This window comes from Ornithodoros turicata, chromosome 5, assembly GCF_037126465.1.
Source record: "Ornithodoros turicata isolate Travis chromosome 5, ASM3712646v1, whole genome shotgun sequence".
NCBI classification, from domain to species: domain Eukaryota; kingdom Metazoa; phylum Arthropoda; class Arachnida; order Ixodida; family Argasidae; genus Ornithodoros; species Ornithodoros turicata.
The window spans coordinates 82055008-82076655 of NC_088205.1; the positions used below are offsets into that span (position 1 = coordinate 82055008).

A 21648-nucleotide genomic window follows, 5' to 3' on the forward strand; every position below is an offset into this window, starting at 1 on the left:
CTGGGTCTCCCGTAGTAGCCGTCAAGACATTGAGAAGTTCAACAGCGCCGTCTGGCGTGTGCCGCGGCGTGACTCATGCTTTACCATTGAAGGGGGAAAAATCTGGCTCTCGTCAAGTCTGGCCTCGCTATATTTGGTCGCTCAGAAGTGGGAGGTTATCGGTGGATGTCAAGATTTTTGTAGCGACGGACTTTGAAAAGCTGCCATCTGTGTTTCAAGTTGAGGTCGGAGGAAAAGGCACTCGTGCATAAAAATACGTGCTTTTAAGCAGAGGCGGCGCAACGTCCTGAACTCAGGGGGACCCCAGATCCCAACCGGTTGCCCCCCTTCCGTCCCCCAGCGCCACCACCAATTCATGCCCGGGGCCCAAAAAGGCAAAAGAAAAGGGTTTATGGCATGCTATTCGCATCCGACTTTTGAGATAACACTTTGGCGCCTCACCTCCATGGGTATTTTGCGCCCCCTTCACAAATTCAGGGCGTCTTCAGTAACCGCTGTAACCCCCTCCCCCCCCCTCCGCCGCCCCTGCTTTTAAGAAAATACGTATTTTTAGACGTACCTTAGGGCATCTGTTAGTCAATCGAACATGTTCGAGTGCTCTGTTATGCCCCCCCCCCCCACACACACACACACGCCCTCAATTCTACTTCGGTCACATCCTTAGGTAGGTGGCGGGCGGGTTTGCTTTGCATTTCGTTTAAAGACTAGGTACCCTGCTTATTCACTCATATACTTGTCGCAGAAGGTGAAAATCTTCTAGTGAAGAATGATAATATATATATACGTATATATATTATTTATTTACTTTTTTTGGGGGGGGGGGAGGAAGCGCTCAATGCTGGTAACCTCGACAACCAAAAGTTGCGGCAACGCGACCACGCGTATGAATATTGGCACGAGAATGCTCTTTAGCGTGTTTCGGGGCAGTACGGACCGAATATTCGATAACTGGGAGAACCTCGCGTAGCAAATTAGCTACCCCAACGCACGGAACCGCAGGATAAACGATCGCAGATTTCTCTTTCATCCTCGCGGCAAACTCACTCTAAGCTCGGCCGCACGCAACATTTCCTGAAACCCCCCAAGATTGGTAATCAGCGAGAATCCTTGTTTTGACCTGTCGCAGGCGCCGCTGACGTCCTACGAGAAATGACGTGTCACTGAGAGCGAGAGTACCCCCGAGTGGAGTCCCACCCACTTCTTTGGTCCTGGCTAATGAATTTGCGCCATGTCTCGGCGGAGTTTCGCCGAAATAAACGGCCCTTTGATTCATGGTCCCCACGAGGGAGTCTCCGTGCTGGTGGTCAGTTTTCTGTGGCCTTCATCCGCCTGGTGAAAGATGGCTCTGCTTCGGGCGGGGAAGAACGTGCTCTGCGGCATTTGTTTCCCCTCACTCGCTGCGAGATAACGCTGAAAAGTTAAGCGAGCGTCCGCGTCACGTTGTTTCGTTGGCTTCGCCAAAAGTTATTTCAGATAAATCTAAAAGTCGGCGATTTGCATCGATGTGGAGCTGCATTCCAAATCCTAGAGTCAAAAGGGGAAATAGGCAATACCGAAACTTCTCCAACTATGACATCACGGCGGGTGTCTCCGCCAGTGAGGCAGTCGCGTCAGAGGTCATGTGACCACGAGAACCAATAGGAATTGCCGGGTCTCTCTCTTTCTCTCCTCTGACATCAGAGATCGAACACGGAAACGCGTAGCAAAATAATTCTTAGAATTCATAGTAGACGGCAAACTACGTGGTGAGAACTTGAAGAGGGCAACAACATATCATTCAGTCTGAGGAAGTGGAAAGCTGAACGGTATAGGCAGACGAGAAATGGCGTCAAGGATGTATTTCCTTCTTCAAATTGTTTTTGCTTAAAACTCCAGAGTCAGCACAATGCGTCTGTCTGCGCTGTCTGGCTTTTTCGACGACTGCCATGCACATTTGTACTAAATATTCGTACAACGCTCATAGACACAGTTGTATCGCGGTGCTAGCAGGGCATTAAAAAGTCGTTACTTACAGCAGCTCTGTTTGCCCGAATAATGGAATTTTTCAAACTCTATAAAGTGTTGCTGTGAGTTGCAAGCTACCGAAAACAATCGCTCCACACAAGCACATCAAAAGGACAGCATATGACAGGAAACGTCAATGCAAGCGAGGGAACTTGTAGAAGAGAGTCACGTGATTTTCTTCTCCACGTGATACCCACTCAGAGTCGCTGGATTTGATTCTTCCCTTGCAAAGGTGTCCCTTTTTGGTGACGTGGTGGTGAGTTCGGATCCAGTCGATGACTTCGGGAACTTGGCGACAGGTGCAAGCTCCCCGGGGGACATTATATACGGGTTGCTATGCACGTTAAAGCTCCCTCGCGTGGGTAAAATTAATCCCATAAACACCTCACCCTCACAACAACAATAATAAATGAAGGAGAAGTGATGATGAGATGGGATGTTTCACCATCACATTCCACCACACCACATACAAAAGAAGTTATAGCTTCCAAACGCGTTTTCCCGTCTTTTCTGATGGCGACATTCTGCGATCTTTCCTGTTGATGGCGAACGCGCATATCAGCCGGTCTATGCATATAGGAAGAATATTAAAAACAGTACCGACACTGGCTGTTTTACACCTGCGTGTCTTCGCTTTTCCGCCTGACAGAAGCAGCCTGGCGCAGTTCGTAACGCTGTTCAGGACCTACACGGCGAAAGTGTATACACCATTCGCCTTTTAGCGCTGCTCTGGATGCTAAACTGTCCAACGGCGAAATCCCGCTTTAAACCCTCCTGGTAGTGCAGTACGATAAGTAGTTATGTGCTTTAGTTGGAGCGCACGCTTTTTGAGATCGGGGAAGAGCGAAGTCCGAGTAATCCTTCCTTGATCCGATCGATGAAGTGGCTAACTTGGTCGTGGGACGCCGCTTACATAAGGGCTGCATTACACGCGGGTCGAATGGATGTTTAATGGAAAATTGATGACGTCCCGTTTTATCTTTTCGGCCGCCCCTCTTTTTTTTTTTTATCCTCGCGGGAAGGGGGGATTAACGAGGAACCGGCTTTGTTCTCGCCAGTGCACGCCATGTCGGTGCGGAAGTGCATAGGTGTACGTCTTCTGCGTCGGCATATAGTACAGTACCAGAATGGGGTGTTCGTCCGCTTTAATACTCGAGGAACAACGGGCCTTTGTTGAGCTGAAGGGTATGCCTGATACCGGTACCTCTTATAATTTTCTCTGGCGCATTTGATCTTGTCACTGTTTGGGCCTCAACCTGTGATAACACTTTACAGAGAGCATGCGTTCTGATGTTCGGCGGGGAGGGAGGCAAAGCAGTGAGTGCCTGCTCTTCGTTTTTATTGTGAGGGCAGTACTATTTTTGAAACGCGATGTGGGCGAGCATTGCGCCTTGTCCCGTCCTACAGTTGGCAGTACAGACCTATCAATACCACTGAGAGCGCAGTTATTTTTACGCGAACCATCGCGCAAAAGGGGATGCAGTTGATAACCATCGCGCTAATCGGAAGATATAGCGTAATATTCATCGTTGGAGAAGTTGTAATTTTAGAGTAAGTGGCAGGATCGTACCCGTCAGTCACGTCTTCATGCGTGCTCATGTGAAGATGGTGGTGATTGCAGCTTGTCGCGCCTATATGCTGCCTCGGCTTATGCGAAGAAGTGGTGGTGATGGTGATGATGGGGATGGGAACAGCTTGCCGTTGTTGCCTCACAGCAGTGGGGATCGTTACGTTGTCTCATGTGAAAAAAAATTAATCATCGGCTCACTTTCTGACCAGCCATGCGCGGTTGTCGGATAGTCGACGCCATGATTTTCGGAGAAAAGATCGCAAAAAAGGAAAAAGAAAAAAAAAATGAGAAAAAGAAAGCGGGAACTCACTATTCAGATGTTTTGACACCGGTGTCGGTTGAATGTGCTTATGGCCGTCATTTTCTTCATAAAGTTGGAAGAGCTGACTCATCGAATTGTTCGGTTTGTGCAACAGTGGAGGATAGTGAGTATATTGTAACGCACTGCACTACAGGTATGCATCACAGAGAGCTACCTTGAAAGCTGCACTTGATCGAGTGGATAGCTCCGAACAAGAGGAATGCTACCTTGGCGGCACTTGTGAAATTTGTTCAGAGCTGTGGGATGGATGCACTGCTCTATGCTCTTGTGAACTAGTGATCTCTAGGATCAGCGAGCTTAAGAATAGTGTACTTGCGAGCAGAGAACTTGAGAAGTAGTGAAGTAGTATAGCGTTATTTATTTATTTATTTTTATTTGGGAGGGGGGAGGAGGGTTATGTTAAGAGCAGTAGAACTCGTCAGGAGACGAGTTAAATTTCTCAATTTTTAAACAAACAAACAAAGAAAAAAGCGGAAAATTTTGAAAATATGTTATGAGGCCGATTGCACTCCCACTGCCTGCTGGTAATTGCCATCATTCAATCCGTCGTACTACCTCCCAACATTGATGGTCTGTGACCCAAAACCGAGCCACCTCATCCTGTTCGAGCCGCCTCAGTTCGAATTATAAACTGAACGTAAATATCGTGGTTTGAGCTTAAGATGGCATTGATCTATTTCTTCTACTCATCCCATTGTGATTTGATTAGGTTCTATTCTGGTCAACAGGGCTCGTTTTTTTTTTTTTGGGGGGGGGGGGGGGGGGGGTGTAGCATCATGGGTCGCATCTTCTTTCTTAAACCTGGCGTCGTACAACCCATGATCTATTCTGGTCTCCGCACAAGGGGTCTGCAAGAGTTCGATACGCGTTCAACAGGGCCGAGAATAAAGAGCCGCTTTCACCGGCTGCCTCGCAGACCGGAACTAACTTCCGGCGCCCAACTGTGGATGCTTTCTATCCGCCACCACAGACAGAGGCTGTTCTTTCTCCGTGTTTACGAGAGCGAGTGAGGGCTGGCATTCTTCCCTATTAATTTCGGCGTCCAACTCGCTTTGCGGGCACGTCCCTCGTTATAGAGAAGAGACCGGAAGAAGATGCACTTCCTGCGCGGGGTGCCAGACATTTGTTCCCAAACGGAAGCTGGTTCCCAGTATATAACTGCGTGCTCTCCAACCGGAAACGGATCAACTGCTGCAGTAGACAAGCGCATGGGTGAGGTGACCAATCCAGGGGCTGGGTTGGTCTCCCTTGTTGTCTCTGGGTAATTGGGGGGATTTGCGTTCGGGACACTGGGCAGAAAAAAAAAAAAAAATGAAAACCTTCGACCTTTAAGGTTCACTGCTGTGACTAATGATAAAGGTTGTTTGGATTTTAGAGACACAGTATCCGCCGGTTTGGCAGGTTATAGCTAGGCCACGTAGAAAACCGTGAAGTGGCGGAATGTGTTGTCGAGGTTTCCCTCGTGCTTTCCAGAAAAAAAAAACGAAACAAAAAAAATCTGAGGAATGTTGGCATAGTTCCCTTGAAGTAGGCCGAGAACTTGCACCATTCCAGCTGTCTCCCAGCTCCTTTTTGCTGCTCTCCTTCTGTCCATATCTGTGTGCAGCTCACAGCTGTAGTTGCTTCGCGGTGGTGTCACGGAATCAAAAAGAAATTTAAGAAAACCAGGACGAACGGCAAGAAAATTAACCGCGGTTGCCGTATTTTGCCGATTTTTCCGATATTTTCGCCGCGGAGCCCATTCTGAATCTTCAAAATACGTTTCTATATTGCTAGGTTGATCGCTAGATTCTCGTCGCATGCCCTTCAAGGCATGCCAAAAAGACGCCAAATCTAGTCCTCAGCAGCAGCAACGCTGCACAGACCAGGGATGGAAGACTGGTTGCTCAATTCATCCATCCATCCATCTAAATTATAGATCATCCGATAAACCAGACGATGCAACAATGAGACTGTGTCTGCTCCGAATTACCATAACTGTTGTGGACCGTACCGTCCACCACTCAATTAATCGATCGAAAGGCGCCTTAGCCCCCTGCTTTGTTTACTGGCCTCTATTATCCTGTTCCGGAAACATCATTATCAACCATTCGAGTAATTTCCTTTGTAATACTCCCGGAGACCTTTCTGTTCTCTGGATTTGGAATGACCCATTTTTTAATCGGTGGATGTCCCGTCGGGTAACTTTAATTTCCTCTCCCTCTCCCGATACCCCCCGTGCTGTTTTCCGCAAATAGGTCCGATAATATTGACTCGCCGATATAGGACGACAATTCGTCGAGGATTCCGGAGCCCAGATCGTCTCGCGGAAACACAATATAGTGACGATTTCTTTACTTGGACATTCACCCGCGCAGGAGCAGTGGATTTCAATTTCTTTTCGTCTCTTTAAATACTGCTCCTCATTTAATGATTTTGCTTTATGTCCTTCTTAAAGTATCATGTTTCTCTTCTCTCTCTTTCTTTTTTTTTTTTTCTTAGGCAGTCTAGGCGGATAAAACACAAAGAAAAATCAATTTAACGAGTGGGCGGGCGAGTTTAAGGGGATTGAAAATTGGAAAGCGGTGTAGTGTTGTAAAGAAAGTGGAAGAGAAGGACCGGAAATGCGCCAAGAATGTGGCCGGGTTCGCTTCCGGGGTCTCATGCGGGGTTCGATTCGTTTATTTCCCCGGCTTCTCCTTTGTACTTCAGGGGGTGTACCACGAAGTAAAGTGATCGAAATCCCCGTTAGAAAATACACCGCTGGAAATAAATGTTTCGTGCCGCCTCCCCCCCTTATTGAAAAGAAGCTGCCAAAAATGCACACTCGCGCGCGAGAAAGCCTGGACAGAAAAAGCAAACACCGAACTTAAACTAACCTGATAATAAACTAACAAAGCTGCTGATCCAGCGTGTCTGCCCTCCTAAGCATACACTCTTAGAAATGTGGTGGCGACGCAAACCGGGTTGCCGTTGTTGGCCTCACGAATGTGGGCTGCGTCACGACTGTAGCCAGAATGAGATGAGATGATGTGATAACAGATGTTAGAATTGAACTTCACCGCATAGCACGCTCCTAGCCAACCATCATCTGGCATGATATCGTTATCTTCCCTGATTTGTTGAAAACCGGGAGCGTACGCCTTTTTTGTGACAACTATGAACAGCCTAGGTGTCACAAAACAGGCGTACGCCTCCCGTTTTCAACAAATCGGGACAGATAACGGTATTATTCGAGATGATGGTTGGCTAGGTGCGTGCTATGCGGTGAAGTTCATTTTTAAGAATGCAGTGACCGCAAAAAACCGTAGCTATCGTTCGCTAAAACGACTTCGTGAAAACTCGTGAGGTTGAGAGGTTAATTAGTGACATGGGATGTTTAAACAACGACATCGAGCCTTTTCGTTGTTTCGAGATCGGGAATTTCGCAACCGGGAATAGAGAAAGCTCTCCATTTCAAATAGTCTATGTTCGACAGAGTGTTTCTGGTGTTCGGGGCTTTCGACACTTTCACTGGCAACACGAACAGAAAAATGCCGGAGTTTCGGTTTCATGATGATTGCCGCAATGGCACGTAGCACGTCTGCCCTGCTTCCGACGCCCACAGACAAGAAAAGAAAAGAGAACAATGATACATGCGAAGGGGGGGCGGCAAACAATACGGACGAGTCCAGGTACGAGGAGATAACGAAGAGAGGGAACATCTACCATACAATTGCTGGACACACGCGCCTGGATGTGACAGATGCTCCGATCAAGGTGGACACTCGGGCAGCAGCGACAGGGCTTCAAATATCCTTTGTGCCGTAGAAAAACAGCTTTTATTTTGTTTTCTGCGCGATGCGTAAAGGTCATGGAGGACAGGGAAAAGGGCGGCACAACCTTGACTTTCTTGACGTTGGAAGTAGAAAATGTGCGGGCGAGACCTTTCGTCATTTGGTTTGGTTTTGTTTTACTGAACGGTACTTGAAATGATATTTACCGATTTTTTTTCTTCAAAAAGCCATTTCGCCCGAGTGACTAGCACCCAGCTCATACAAAAAAGAAAGAGAGAGAAAAAGTATCACTAAACAGAAATAAACACTATCATGGTTAGACTGCATAGCCTAAGTAATTCATTCGGCTAACGAATTTGCTAGAAATCCGTCTAGTACACCGAGCCTGTTTGTTTTAAAAACGACGATAAAACCAGAGACACGGAACAGAAAAAGACAACACGACATGTTCTCTCTTCTGTTCCGTGTCTCTGGTTTTATCGTCGTTTTTACAATGTACCACACAGTAAACTTTTTTACACTTTTTTGGTGTAAATGGCTTGTCCCATGGCGCACACCTTTTTGGTGTTGCCTTTACACTCAAATGATGGGTGTTTCCTAATGCACCCTTTACTTAAGTGTATTCCTAATAAAACACTATTATAATGGGTGTTTAAAAACAAAAACACCCTTAAAATGGGAGTATTCTATTGAAAACACCTTTTATGATGGAATTATTTGCTAGAAAATATTCCCTCGCAAATAGTGTAATAGGAGCTTCCGCGGCAGCATAGCGACACCACTGGCTGAGACAAACAGTTCGACGTTCTTGCTTCTATGGCAAGCAGCACCGCGAACGCGGTACACTTCCAGCCGTGGTTCCATCGTAGAACCTAAACCGGAGTGCAGGCGTCGCAGGCACGCCTCGTTAGCTTGTTAACACTGTGGGACCAACGTGAGTGCAGAGGCATAAAGAGACCTGGGGCACCCTCAGTAGCCTATATTGGCGTGTCGGATGCATCATATACTGAAATAAAATTTATTGGGGCACATTCGTTACATGTGGTGGGGCGGGTAACGTTTGTAACGGTGGCGGGAATGTGTTTTTGCAATTAACACCCACGTTTGCAACGAGTCAAAGGTATAGGTTAAATTTCTAACATCCGTCCCTGTCAAATATTGTGTTTTTAACTGAGGTTATCGTCTATAATGTGATTACTTGCTTGGCGGAGCTGTGAAACCAGCATAATTTTTCTCTCGCGAAATAAAACACCATTTTTAACACCATACTCCCAATTCAAATGGGTGTAAAAGAGGTGCATTCGACGGAAAACACCTGTTTGAACACCCCACTTTACACCCTTAATGATCCACATTGGATAAGACGTGGTGTATGTCGATATTACACCTTTAGTAATGCACTTTTTGCACTCTTTGTGGAATAGAAAAGGGTGTTTTTATAAGAATACACCTTGTTTGAGCAAATAAAGGTGTAAAATGACTTACTGTGCAGCTCGCCTGCACCCTTGCACTTCTACCATTGCTGTTTGGTTTATGTTGAAGGACGATTTATTGTACACTGGAAACCGAGGGTCCGGCATTCAGTTTGTGCTATCAATACTTGGGGCGTTATACACTGCAGACATATTTATTGCCAGCGCTATTTAACGTTCAATACGCTTACGTCACACAGAGCTATGTGCCCATAAGTGCATATTATCTGCAGGCAGTAGCTGGTGAGGAGAGGGGGGGGATATGTTTATTAAGAAAAAAAGAAAGGAAAGGTTAGCCAGGCAAAGAGCCGGCTTGCTATTCCGAAAAAAAAGGGGGAAGGGGCAAACGAAAAAGAAAAGGAAGAAAAAAGAAAAAGGGGGATCGAAACAGAGGAAAGAAAGAAAAACAAAAAGCAACAGAAAGAAAGGAAAGGGAAAGAAAACAAGAAACAGAACGAAAGGGAAGGAAAAGAAAAGAAACAAAAAGAAAGGAAAGGGAAAGAAAACAAGAAACAAAAAGAAAGGAAAGGAAAAGAAAAGAGAAACGAAAGGAAAGAAAGGAGAAAGGTGAGGATGCTTTTACGTTTTCTGAATGATCACCAGATGCCTTTCTGCCCCACTTCTTAATACCATTCTCGCCACAGAGTTACACCACACAAGCACATCTGCACACAGAAGAAAGAGAATACTTTTAGGAAGAGTCATCCCTCCTCCCCCGCAGCTAACATCTTCCCTAATTTCCCTACTCGTGTGTCTGGACGGGGAAACACCTCTCCCTAACTGCGTGTATGTTAATTGAAATCAATTTGTTGCCATCTAAAACAGGCTGCGGAATATGCAAATAGGGCTTCCTTGTCGACCCGTCCTAAACTCTATAACTCGACACCCGCCCGCTTTGAGAAATTTTACCATACGGGTGCCGTGGCAGGTACAAGGGTCACATTAAAAGTTTGCCCCAGGGAGGAGCCACTCATTAGGAATACCTCGTACGAAGAGGTGTCTAATTAGTTCTGGCTCCTCGTAGACTCTATTTCTCTCTAAGGATCCGCTCGAAAAGCCTTCTTTAGGTGGGAAACGAATAAGTTTTTCATGAGCTAGACGTTTGCCGAACTTTCCACTTGCGAGTTACAAGTTTTCGACGAGATATTTCCTTTCGTTAATAAGTCGGAAAAATAAGGTGGCTTTCTTGGTGGTGTGGAGCCTTGTGTTGAAGTGTTGAAGGAAGAGGAAGAGACTTCTCAAGGGAGACGAAGAAAGTTAATTAATGAGACGATATGATGGTCGTGGACGGTCAGTGCAGAAGTCTTGAGAGTTATCTTCCTTTACGGGGACCGTCCACTCTAATAAGAAGTTTCCGCCTAATATCAGGCTCTTCGCAGTGCTGATTAGTACTGCGCTCAGCTAATCAGCCGTCGTTAGGTTCGCATATCAGAGTTATGAAGCAAACTCACAGCGTAGTACTCAGTAGTACCCGTCGCGAAGTTCTGCACTACAGAAAAATCATTTTTCCGAGTCCATATTTGTCTGAATCATTACGAATGGGGCCGGCGATAGTGGTTCGTTGAACGTTTCCCGTATGATGATAGAGCAGATGAAAGCCAGAATACAGTACCGGTTAACCCGCTATATAATCAGCTAATTTTTGAGCACCTTTGGACGTCATTCCTCGTGGGACTCGTTAACGGCGTCTAACCAGCATCAACGGATGCGTCCTGCGTTGTTGCGTCGAAACATTTTTCGGCCCATTTCCCCCTCGAGAACCACGCTGCTCGTCACACTGGAACAAAATGGCAGCTGCGCGATCAGAGCGCCCTCTACGAAACTGTTTTCACGAGAAAAGTAATGGCTACCAGGAATAGTATAGTGTAGCAGTTGTTTTTCGCTTCGTTGCATAAAATAGTATATAAATTTTAATTGTAGTTCGGAAACAAGAAATAGAATAGTGTTAAGTCTCATTGCGAGGGAAATAGGATTATAAATATACGAGAGAAACCAATACGAAGAAATAGGTAACAACTAAGAAATATGCGAAATAAAATCGCTGTGACTGCTTGTAGAGGACCAGGTTCCTCGTCAAGGATCCTAATCCCTTTTGTACCTGGGCCCAATTTTTCTTGGGAAAATAAAGAAGAGATGAAAAGGAAAAAAAAAATTAGGGCTTACAGCTCAGAAATAGTATTACAAAGAGTATACGAATCAATGTTATGAAATAGTTGAGTAAGAACTAAAGTATTCGAAATATTATAGCTGTACGCTTTAGGAATTTCGACGTTCGCGAACTCACATATTGGATATCAAACAGTATGGGAATATAACGAGCAGTATATGGATCAGTATCAGCAAATAGTTGAGTAAGAACTAAGGAATCTTAGAAATGTCATACAGGGGCTAGTTTGAGCAAACAGACGCTCGAAAATTCACAAACCGGATTGAAAATAGGAAAGGAAATTACACTGTTAGTAAAATACAGCCGGAATAGTGCGACCGTGTAGACACATTTCCTTCTGTACTCCAGACAAATAATTATTCGAAAGCTGGGAGGTTGTGGGTTCGAATCTTACCACCGGCTGTGTGCTGTCTGAGGTTTTCCCTGGGTTTTCCTGGAGACTTTTCAGATGAATCTCGGCTCAGCTACCACTGAAGTCTTCCCAGGTAGCATACTAACCACCCTGTCCCCCCCCCCCACTCCTTCCTGCTGTCCTCTCTCCATCTGTGCACGTCTGTACGCCGCTCATAGCCACAGTTGCTTCGCGGCGCTAACACGAAACTTTAAAAAAAATGCTGTAAACGCATTTTTATTCGCGATGTATTAATTTTCGTTAATCGCGCATTCAGTCGGTTGTGAAGTTGTAAATTCGCGAGTATTTAATTTCGCGATTCCAGGGTTATTTCCTTTCATGGGACAAACGTCAAGCTATGTTCGCGAGTATAACTTTTCGCGATTTTTTAGCGGTCGCGAAATTCGCGAAAATTAATACGTGGCGAATAAAAATACGTTTACAGTATTCGAAAGGGAGACAAGCGTGCTCAGGAGTGGCTCGACAAAATGTACCTCGGTACAATTTTTTGTACAGATGGAACTTCGATGGAACTTCGCAGTGCTATAGCCCGAGAGCACTTCAGATTCGATATCTCCATAGGATAGATGTAGGAAGAAAGATATAAAGGTGTTTGCTCCTATACAACCAAACAGATAAATGATCACTACGCGTGTTTCAATAATCGAGGACCAGGCTACCCCAATCACTTATGTATATGGCAGTAAATACCTATGTATGTATGTAAGAGCAAAGACAACATAAGATCAGTGGAACGGACCGCAATGTCCGTTCCTGCGCAGGGTGGACCCAGATCTCCGTTTTTATATGCCGTCAGCGCTTCCTCGACCCATCACGTCGCTCATCTACAGGCTTCGCCTCAACGTGCCATACAGTGGACGACTTTTGTTTAAGCTCGGCATGGTCCCGTCCCCCAACTGCAGTCTGTGTGATGTAGTTGAGGACGTGGATCATATACTCCAAGACTGCCCGAGGTACAGTGCACACCGATGTACCCTTGTGTCGTCCCTGTCTCGCCTGGATAATCGGCCATACTCCACCGAAAAGGTTCTTGGGTGCTGGCCAGCAAATCAGCTCATACCTGCCATGCGCGCCCTTGTGCAATTTCTCGTCTCGACGGACCTGTTTGACACATTGTGACACTCTTTGTTTTTAGTGCCTTGAGACTTCGCTTTTGGTGACAAGCTCGGTGATGATGTTCTCATTTATTCTTTCAAAGCGTTTCAAAGCGTCGAGGTTAGTGTAGTTTCCCTTTCTTTTATTAATAACGCGTCCTGGAGTAGCCAGTCCCGAGTGGCTCGAGACTACCATCTCCATTTTTTTCTTTTAAAATCAATCAATCCGCTCTTGACGCTCTTTGTTTTTTGTGCATTGAGATTTCGCACGTGGTCTCTCCTACACTGCTGTTTTTGTTTGCCAAGTTCAGTGGTGACCTTTTCACCCATTCTGTTTCGAAGTGTATGGGTTTGTGTAGTTTCCCTGTCTTCTTTCCTACATAACGCGTCCTGGAGTAGCCAGTCCCGAGTGGCTCGGGACTAACATCCCCATTTTTCTTTTGAAAATCAATTAATCAATCCACAAGAAATTTCTCAAGCAGGAAATAATTACCCGTAGTTTTCTGTGTTTGTTTTTAGTCGCGAGCAAACTATGATAATGAGCGATGCCCAGGTGGCCCGTTGGGTTCGATTCGTAGGTTAAATTTCCCTATCCGGGCGTTCTCTAAAAAAAAACTTCGGGCAGCACCGCGTGATATGAAATTTATACAACCGCTAGCAACGGTATCTCTACTATACGTACAATCAGCGAGTGACTGCGTCCCCGACGAGGTTCCGGACCTCCGCGACCTCGCGATCACTTCGTGGAGGCACGACCAGATTATCCAGCGAGGCTGGTGAAAGAGCAAACAACAACGAAACAAACAGCTGCATTATGTTTACATAACACGGATCATGTCGCATGTTTACGCGCTGCGGAGAGCTCTCTTTTCACTTTCCCTTCTTGCATGCTTGGAGAGAATGGCCGTCCGTTAATCAATCGTTGGTCACGTAGTCAGGAGTCCGGTTGATTGCCTGTTTAAGTCTTCCTTCTCCGGAAGTGGAAATGAAGCCCTTCTTTGGGACCGTCTCGCAAAATACAAAGAAGGAAGAAAGTCACGAGGGCGACGACTGGACCGATCGATACACGCCGGCTCTCATTACCAAGAGCCGGCGCGAAGGTTTCCTCACGAGCTGTTGCAGGACGCGGAAGTGTGGATGCCGAATAGGCACTGTATACATTCATTAGCTGGCTTCGGAAGACCTGTACTACACACACTGTTACTCTTTTATTAGTACGCGATTGTTAATGCGAGGGTCGTGTGTTGTTCGTGTCAGGTCCGGCATGACGTGAATGTGTACTTTGGAGTTAGTTATAGTTCGCGCTCTCGCGTTTACGTTGAATGTTTCGTGTCTCCTTTTTCGAGTGTCTGTTTCACCAAGCAGTAGGTGACGTCATCACGGTCGCGCGCGCGTTCGTTCGCCCCCGCACAAACCGGGCAGACGGCTTGCTGAGAAAGAACTGGTGGTGGAGTGGAGCAACAATATGGTATCGCTTGCAAACTGCGTTGTCCACCCGATGCAAAGAGGACGGCCTCCAAGATCATCATCATCATCATCATCATCATCTTCGCGTCATGTTTCTGATAATCCGGAAGTTCAAATAGTATACAGCATCACATACAAAAACGATATTTTGAGACAGAACAATGTGTGACGCGTACGTCTGTTTCGACGCCGAGAAAATTTTAGGTCTTTGGCCAGCGCAGCACCAAGCGGTCGCATCGAGGCTTCTGCTGCGGTTTCTTGAGCCAGCCACGTTGCTTGGAGTCTTGTAACTTCTGACTTCTATACATTGGAACTACCGGATTATTGCGTTTACAGTGAACCCTCGTTATTATGACCATGGTCGTTCCCGAAAATTTTGGTCATAACGCAGAATTGTCATACTAACGAGGTAGATTTGCAGAGGTTTCACTGCATTGTTCCCCAGGAGTATGGTCGTAAAGCGCGTATGTCAGATTATCGGGAGTCATATTAACGAGGGTTCACCGTATTGTGATCGAAAACCGTGACACTATGTCGTGACTCACACAGTGTTTGACCAGTTTTCTGACCACAGTTTTCTTTCACCGACGGAACTCTTCTTCTTACCGCCCTTTTCCTTTTTTCCTCTCTCTCTCTTGCTCCGCGTAGGTGTACTAGGGTAGCCAGTCCGATTTAGTCGTGACTCACCTTCCATTCTTTTTTCTTCTATCCATCATCATCATCATCAATATCCTTCAGTTAAGGAGAATTCCAAAGAAAGAATACTTTGTCCGAAGTTTTAAGTTGGCCCAATGGGTCCGTCAACTGTGTGTCCAAACCGATCCGGCACACAATTGTTAAAGAGTGAATTTGCAATGACTTTCGGGAAAACTCTGTGATGATCTTAGCACATGTCCGGACTTGCAATTCGCGGCCGCTTGGTATGAGCTTCAATCATTTTTTTTCTCGTAAAAGAGGCATAAAAAAGGGAAATATGTAGAAAGTAGTGTCTAACACCTGACACGTGCAAAAAATGTCACCGTAAAATACGGTTCTGTTATTCAGAGGATGAATTCGAAATAGTGTATAATAGTGTTGACGATGAATAACTTTCCTCAAACAAGCAACCGAAATGCGCAGCGAAGAAACCGTACTCTGGCTCTGAGCGCTGTACAGACGTTGACAGGTGGAGAAACTACCGAAGGGAGGAGCGAGCGGGAGACCGAGGTGGTATGCATTCTGGGCCGACTTCATGGGGATCTGTGACGACATCGGTCCGGTGGTAATACGCTACCCACCAGGTCCCAGTGTGTAGCACGATCTCGAGGGGTTCCCCCCACCCACCGGCAGATGGCGTATCCTCTTCGCCAATGTCCGTCGATGTAGCCGAAGAACAATGATATGGAAACCCTTCCTAATGCACAGTGTACTTTTGATCGGCGGCGAGCTCACGACCAGTATTTCTCGCCCGAGAAATATCCCATTTATGTCCCACATCGGAATCCTCTCGATACGCGAGGACGTAGCTGCGAATACTCGTGGGAGATACGTCCTTATGCTTGGCGAGCCTAAAACAACGCGGCGATCGTCACGGCTGTGCGGAAGACAGAGAGTATCCGTTGGCAGATCATGAATCATCGGCCGCATCAATCTTTGGAGCAGACGACGGCCGTCTGCATGAGTCTTCATCTGCCCAATTCTCGGGAGGTTCTCCTGGAAAGGCCGCTTCGCCACCGCAGCCTGTCGTATAGCAGGTGATGCCGAATTCCCAGGATGCTTGCAGCGCGCGTGGAAGGGCTTCAATTCATCACGGCTCATGCGATAGAATGTTCGACCATTCTGCATGGTGCTTTGGTCGCGGCTAAAAAAAAAAAAAAGAAAGAAAGAAAGAAATGTACCTGGGCTGTTCGTGAACAGGGTATGAAGCATCATTCGCTAGTGGTGCACGGGGGGAAGACATAGAAGACCGCAGACGTGCTAAGCAGCAGATGATGCGTTCTGGTTGAGGCAGGCAGCGATAGCAGTTGTTAAGTAATGGAATAATAGAGGCACGTTGGTAATACGTATTCGTAAGAGAGTGCAGATAACGACACACGCGACACAGAAAGAGACCGACGCAACGAGCACTCAAATTCGCGAGGGCTTGTTGCGTGTGTCGTTATCCGTACTCTATTACGAATATCAGTTATTTAAGTATTTCTTTTTAGTGCCCACGAACAGCAGGGCCTTTATAATGGGGCAGTCATAAAAAAAAAAAACGGAGAAAATAATCACAAACAATGAAGTGCAACGATTATACGTAACAGCGTTACGAAACCTGCGAGTGTCATAATGGAAAGTATCAACTGCTGAAAAGTGTCTCAATGTATGTGAGCATAATTGGTGAGATAGATGAGAGGAGAGGGAGAGAACAGAGAGAGGAGAGAGAGAACGAACTTGGACATGGAACGCAGAAGAACCATGAAACGATTTGAAAGGAACACGAACTGTAATAGGTGCTGATAACTCGATGCAATTTAACACATTTAAAGCATTTAAGAAGGAAAAGGTTCTCAATCATTTCACTGTTAGTCAGGCTGCCAGACGGGGGTGTCGGGATCCCGTATGCGGGTCTTCAACACCCGTATCGGCTGATAACTGCCACGTATAGTATATTCATATCAGGAAATTGTGGGTGCCATTGAAAGATTAGCGAGTTTGAGCGCATCGGAAGGTGTTCACGATAACAGTTCCGAAAACAGGATAAGCCAATCACCTTCTTTCTTCGGAGCGGGTGGCATCACATTGCTAAGCTTGCATTTGATAACTTTCTTCGTCGCATCGTTTTGGTAGAATTCTTCCGAAACTCGCTATATAATGTGTGTGTTTTGGGGAAAATAATTTAATCAGAAATCGACCAAAAGGGTTAGAAATTACCGATGACGTCACTGCGCAAGCTGAAGTGTTTCTCAAAGCTTTGTATCTCGTAAACTGACGTTGTTTAGAAGAATTATTTTTAATTAATTTGGCTCGTGTGCAGTTTACCGTTTGCCTGATTTCATTAAGCGCAGCTGCCGCTGTGTTTTTAATGGTGTTTATTGCAACGTACGTGGTCTTCCAACGCAACGCGGCATTGAATAGGCGTTCATTTAATATCATGGCGGTTTTGTGCCCCAACTCCTTAGGCGGTGGGCACTGGATGTTCCTATATCATTTCCCACGGGCATCGCGTGGCGTACAAAGTGTTTTGCTCTTTGCCTTTTGGGTTCTTCATCCTCGAGTACTTCAGCCTTTTTGCTTCTGAGTTCCTGTCACACCTTTCTTTCTTCAATTATCTTCATGGAGCGCTACGGAGTAGTCAGCATCGGTGTTGATGGTGTCTGTTCACCTCCATGTTTTTCTTTTTCCATTTACATTTACGTAAGGGACGTGCCAAGAATATTCGATCACCTTCGCGGTACATTGTCACCGTACAGATATGTTTATAACGAAATGGAATGCGCAATCGTGACGAATAGATCGAGCAGCTGAACAAATTGTTCAGAAAGAATGGTTAAAAACCGAACAAGTTGGTGGCATCGATTCGTAACGAAACGTCCGTGACTATATAGGAGTAAGAAATTTGTTTGTTATTATTCCTTATTCCTATAGTCTCGCGGTGTTCGTCATGGAAATTCATTAGAGACCACCTGCATGGCCGAGCAGGTTAAGGCGTCCCACGCTCGTTGGTGATAGCCAAGGTCGTTTCTGAAGACTGGGAGGTGATGGGTTCGAATCCTACCACCGGCTGTGCCGTCTCAGGTTTTCCACTGGGCTTTCCGAAGACTTTCCACACAAATGTCGGCACAGTTTCCCCCTGAAGTCGGCCCAGGACGCATATACTAACCCCCCTGTTCCCCCACTCCTTCCCACGCTGTCCTCTCTCCATCTGTCCACATCTGTACGGTGCTCATAGCCACGGTTGCTTCGCGGTGCTAACACGAAATGAAAAAACGAAAACAAAAAAAAAACGAAATATGAAATTAATTAGATTCAGCTGGTTGAGCCGTTGCATAATAAAAGCGCCAACAAGTTTTAAAAGCTATCGTACTCTCGGTTCTATCACATCTCGAGAAGATAAGATAAGAAGTTTGAAGCGCATTGTAGGAAACTTCCTACGAACTATAGCGCGTGGGCGCACCAGTATTTAAAACGCTATGTGGTTTCTGTCGTACTGTTTGTGTAGCATTTTAATAGGCAACATGCGCCCAAGGATTAGACGCACGTGCCGGGGACTTCGTCTCGGCATTGGAGGCAATTACTCGGATATCGATTTGCTCGCAGCATTTGCGGCTTTCTCTCCCTTTTCCTGCATCAGAGGCCCGTCGGAAACTCATTCCATTCGCAGTGCCTGCAATATCTTTCACAAGCATCACCCAGGTTGGAAAGCACCCCGAGAAATTTAGTAAATAGCTTCGTCGAGTACTGCTCAAGAGGGGGACCTTGGATTAGAAAGGCATTTTCGATTTCGCGGTCCTCTAAGACATATGCGTATGGCTTCGAAAATAGATAACGCGGAGAAACTAACCCGCATGCGTGATTGCAAAAGAGATTTATACGGTTTTTAATACCGCCTCTTCTACTTTTCTCTCTCTCTTCCTCTTTTCGTTTTTCTCAATCGACTTTCGTGACAAAAGGTCCGAGGCCCATGGAATGCAGGCAATTGGACGCGGTTAAGCTTCTAAACACTCAATGGCATATAACGATTGAAGAAAGGAAGCTGTTGAATAGGTATCGGCAGTGCGACTCGAGCATCGACCCTTGGAATGCTTTCGACCTGGACAGAGGCGCTACCAGACTTGTGCCCGTTACTCCAAAAAAGTAATTGATTACTGTTACCGTTACTCTTCTAGCTAAAGTTGATTATCGTTACAAATTACTCGACTCAAAATGTAATTGAGCAACGAGTATAAAAGTAACGCGTTACCCGGGCCGTTACTTTGAATTCATGCAAAAATTTCCGCCAATGTGTGCGCTTCGAAAAAAAGAAAAAAACCCAACTCCCAAGTGATTGGGACAACTAAAATAGCGCGAAAGACTCGCGCCTGAGAAGTAGCAATAATATTTTTTCCCGCTTACTACAGTAGAATAGCCCAACAAAGACACAGGAAATCTGTCACAGAGCGTGGTTATTTTGAGTCAGACTCTACTTCAAAAGTAATTGTTTACTCGGTAATTGATTACTCAAAGTTCTTAACTACAACAGCATGAATTTCAGGGGTTGCGTCGCCAAACAGTTAATTAATGCGTATAACGACCTGTCCTTTCGATACCATTCGCTGGTGCCAGCGAACGCAAAAATACTGCTCCCGACAGGGTTGTCTGAAATCACCTGTCAGTATAGTTCTGCAACCCATATTTCCTTGATTGCCATCGAAAATGTTGTTCCAATATTGTATTTAAATGTGAACCATATGGTGCACGTGTTTTTTACTCGAAATAAATGATCTTTCAACACCTCGTGGTTGGCGATGGGATAAATCACGGCGTGCTGATTTCAGACAATCTTGTCGCAAGCAGTACATCCGGTATGTTTTCTATTAAAAAAAAATGAAAAAAAAAGTTACGTATAAAACGTATGAGTATAAACAAAATGTAATTTTAATAAAATACACAAATTTCTGTTCATTTAGTATTCCTCTATCACTCTAAATTAGGTCGCAATCCTCGGCGGAACATGTTCCTTCTGTCCCCATATTACCGTGTGTTTTCTTTTCTTTTTTTTTTCCTTTGTGCACCACCGAACGAGGGCTTAAATGTGGCTCAAGTTAAACACAATGTATCATAGTCTCTTTTTAGTAGCAGAAATTGCCGCTTTGCGACGGGCCGTTTTATTTGAAAGAAAAACGGACGACTTGATCCTGACAGCATTTTCGGAAGTTTGCACGAGGGCGGAGCGGAAGACATTAGTCAAGCGCTCTTTTTGGCGCTTCATCATCCTCCCTCTTACTATTATTATGCGTGCGTTGCATGGGGGGGTTCCTTCCATATCCTCATGCAACAAGCTACGCCGTTATTCCGTCCACTTCCTCTGTTTTAGTTGAGTCGCTAAAAGCTTCCTCTACCGGCCTGCCGAGAGAGGGAGTCTCGGTGAACGACGGATTCGGAAAGAGTGTAGTAGGTGAGAGCAAATTTCTGAGGGTGGTGTTGGCGTGTAATAGTGGATGAGATGAGAGTCTATTTTGGGTGTCGAGACTATGTGAACGTGCGAGCCGTATACTATGTTAATGAGTACGTGTATTCTACCGTGAATAAGGTAGACAGGAGAGATGAGTGAGCGTCAATGTCGTTCACGTATGAGACAGTGAGGGGGAGAGAGAGTGAGTATGAGATGAGAGCGTATTAATAACAAATACAAAAAAAAACAGGTCGATCCATTGGTGAATTCGACGGAAGTGCGTTAGCATTAAAACGTGGAAACCCCCTTGGAACTTCCCTTCACAAAGCTACATCCCTTCAACGACACTTCACAAACGTTACACAACCCTTCACACGACCCTACGCAACGCTAACGCAAGACAGCATCCGCAGCCGAACGAGCCTTCCGGGCTTCCTCCGACTCAGCTTGGCGGCGCCGTCTCGCAGTCTCTGCCTTCTTTCGCCGGTGCTCCTACGCACAGTTTTCATACCCCATGGCGCGACCACGCTGACACGTCTGAACACGTCGACCAGCACAGCTGCACTGGCGGGTGTGCGCCCTCTCCACTCACCGCGCATGCGCGCCGCGCCGTGGCTACAGACAGGTCACGCCACGATTCTTGCATACCGAGGACTCTAATGCTAACGCATTAAAATAATGGTGCCGTAATGTTACACGTAAGGATTATCCGCTTAGTGTGGCGAAATGTTGCACGTGCTGCAGGGTAGGACTATGGATAATTTCGACCACCTAGGGATCTTTTGACGTGCGCCGGAAATCTCCGACACACGGTTAGAGATGCAAAATTTCCGGAAATTTTTAATTGCTCGAAAAAAAAAAAACGGTTTCTTTCGGGTTTTTTTCCGAAAAATTGGAAGAAATGGAAACAAATGCGGTTACTGCTAAGTCGAAGCATTGCCTGCTGTGCCACAGCATACAATGAGCTAGAAGCTGTAGTAGTCTTCATCCTCTAGGCATAAATTCAGAGCAGAGCATCCGATGAAACTGCTGTCTACTCAGCGATAGGTACATGGAAGAACCGGTCCACTCCAACCAGAACTCCGACATTATGTGAACGCGATGACGATCGCTTGGAGCAGCCAGACGGAGCACTAAGTTGGTGGTTGTTGGCGGATTAGAGGCACCTAAGGCACTGTTGGCGGGTTGGAACGCATAAAAGGCACGAAAATGTACATTTTTGAATTTTGTCGCTTGGAAATTTTGGGCTATTTTCCCGGAGACCAGGAAA

General features: G+C 45.9%; 2 protein-coding genes across 2 annotated transcripts in view; one reads left to right on the plus strand and one right to left on the minus strand.

The window, feature by feature from the left end:
* The window catches only part of LOC135395963 (uncharacterized), a 372855-nt gene that overhangs the window by 178687 nt on the left and 172520 nt on the right, over positions 1-21648 (plus strand). The gene's annotated exons all lie outside the window — the stretch shown is intronic.
* Positions 1-21648, minus strand: part of LOC135394990 (leucine-rich repeat-containing protein 24-like) — a 133217-nt gene that overhangs the window by 26977 nt on the left and 84592 nt on the right. The gene's annotated exons all lie outside the window — the stretch shown is intronic.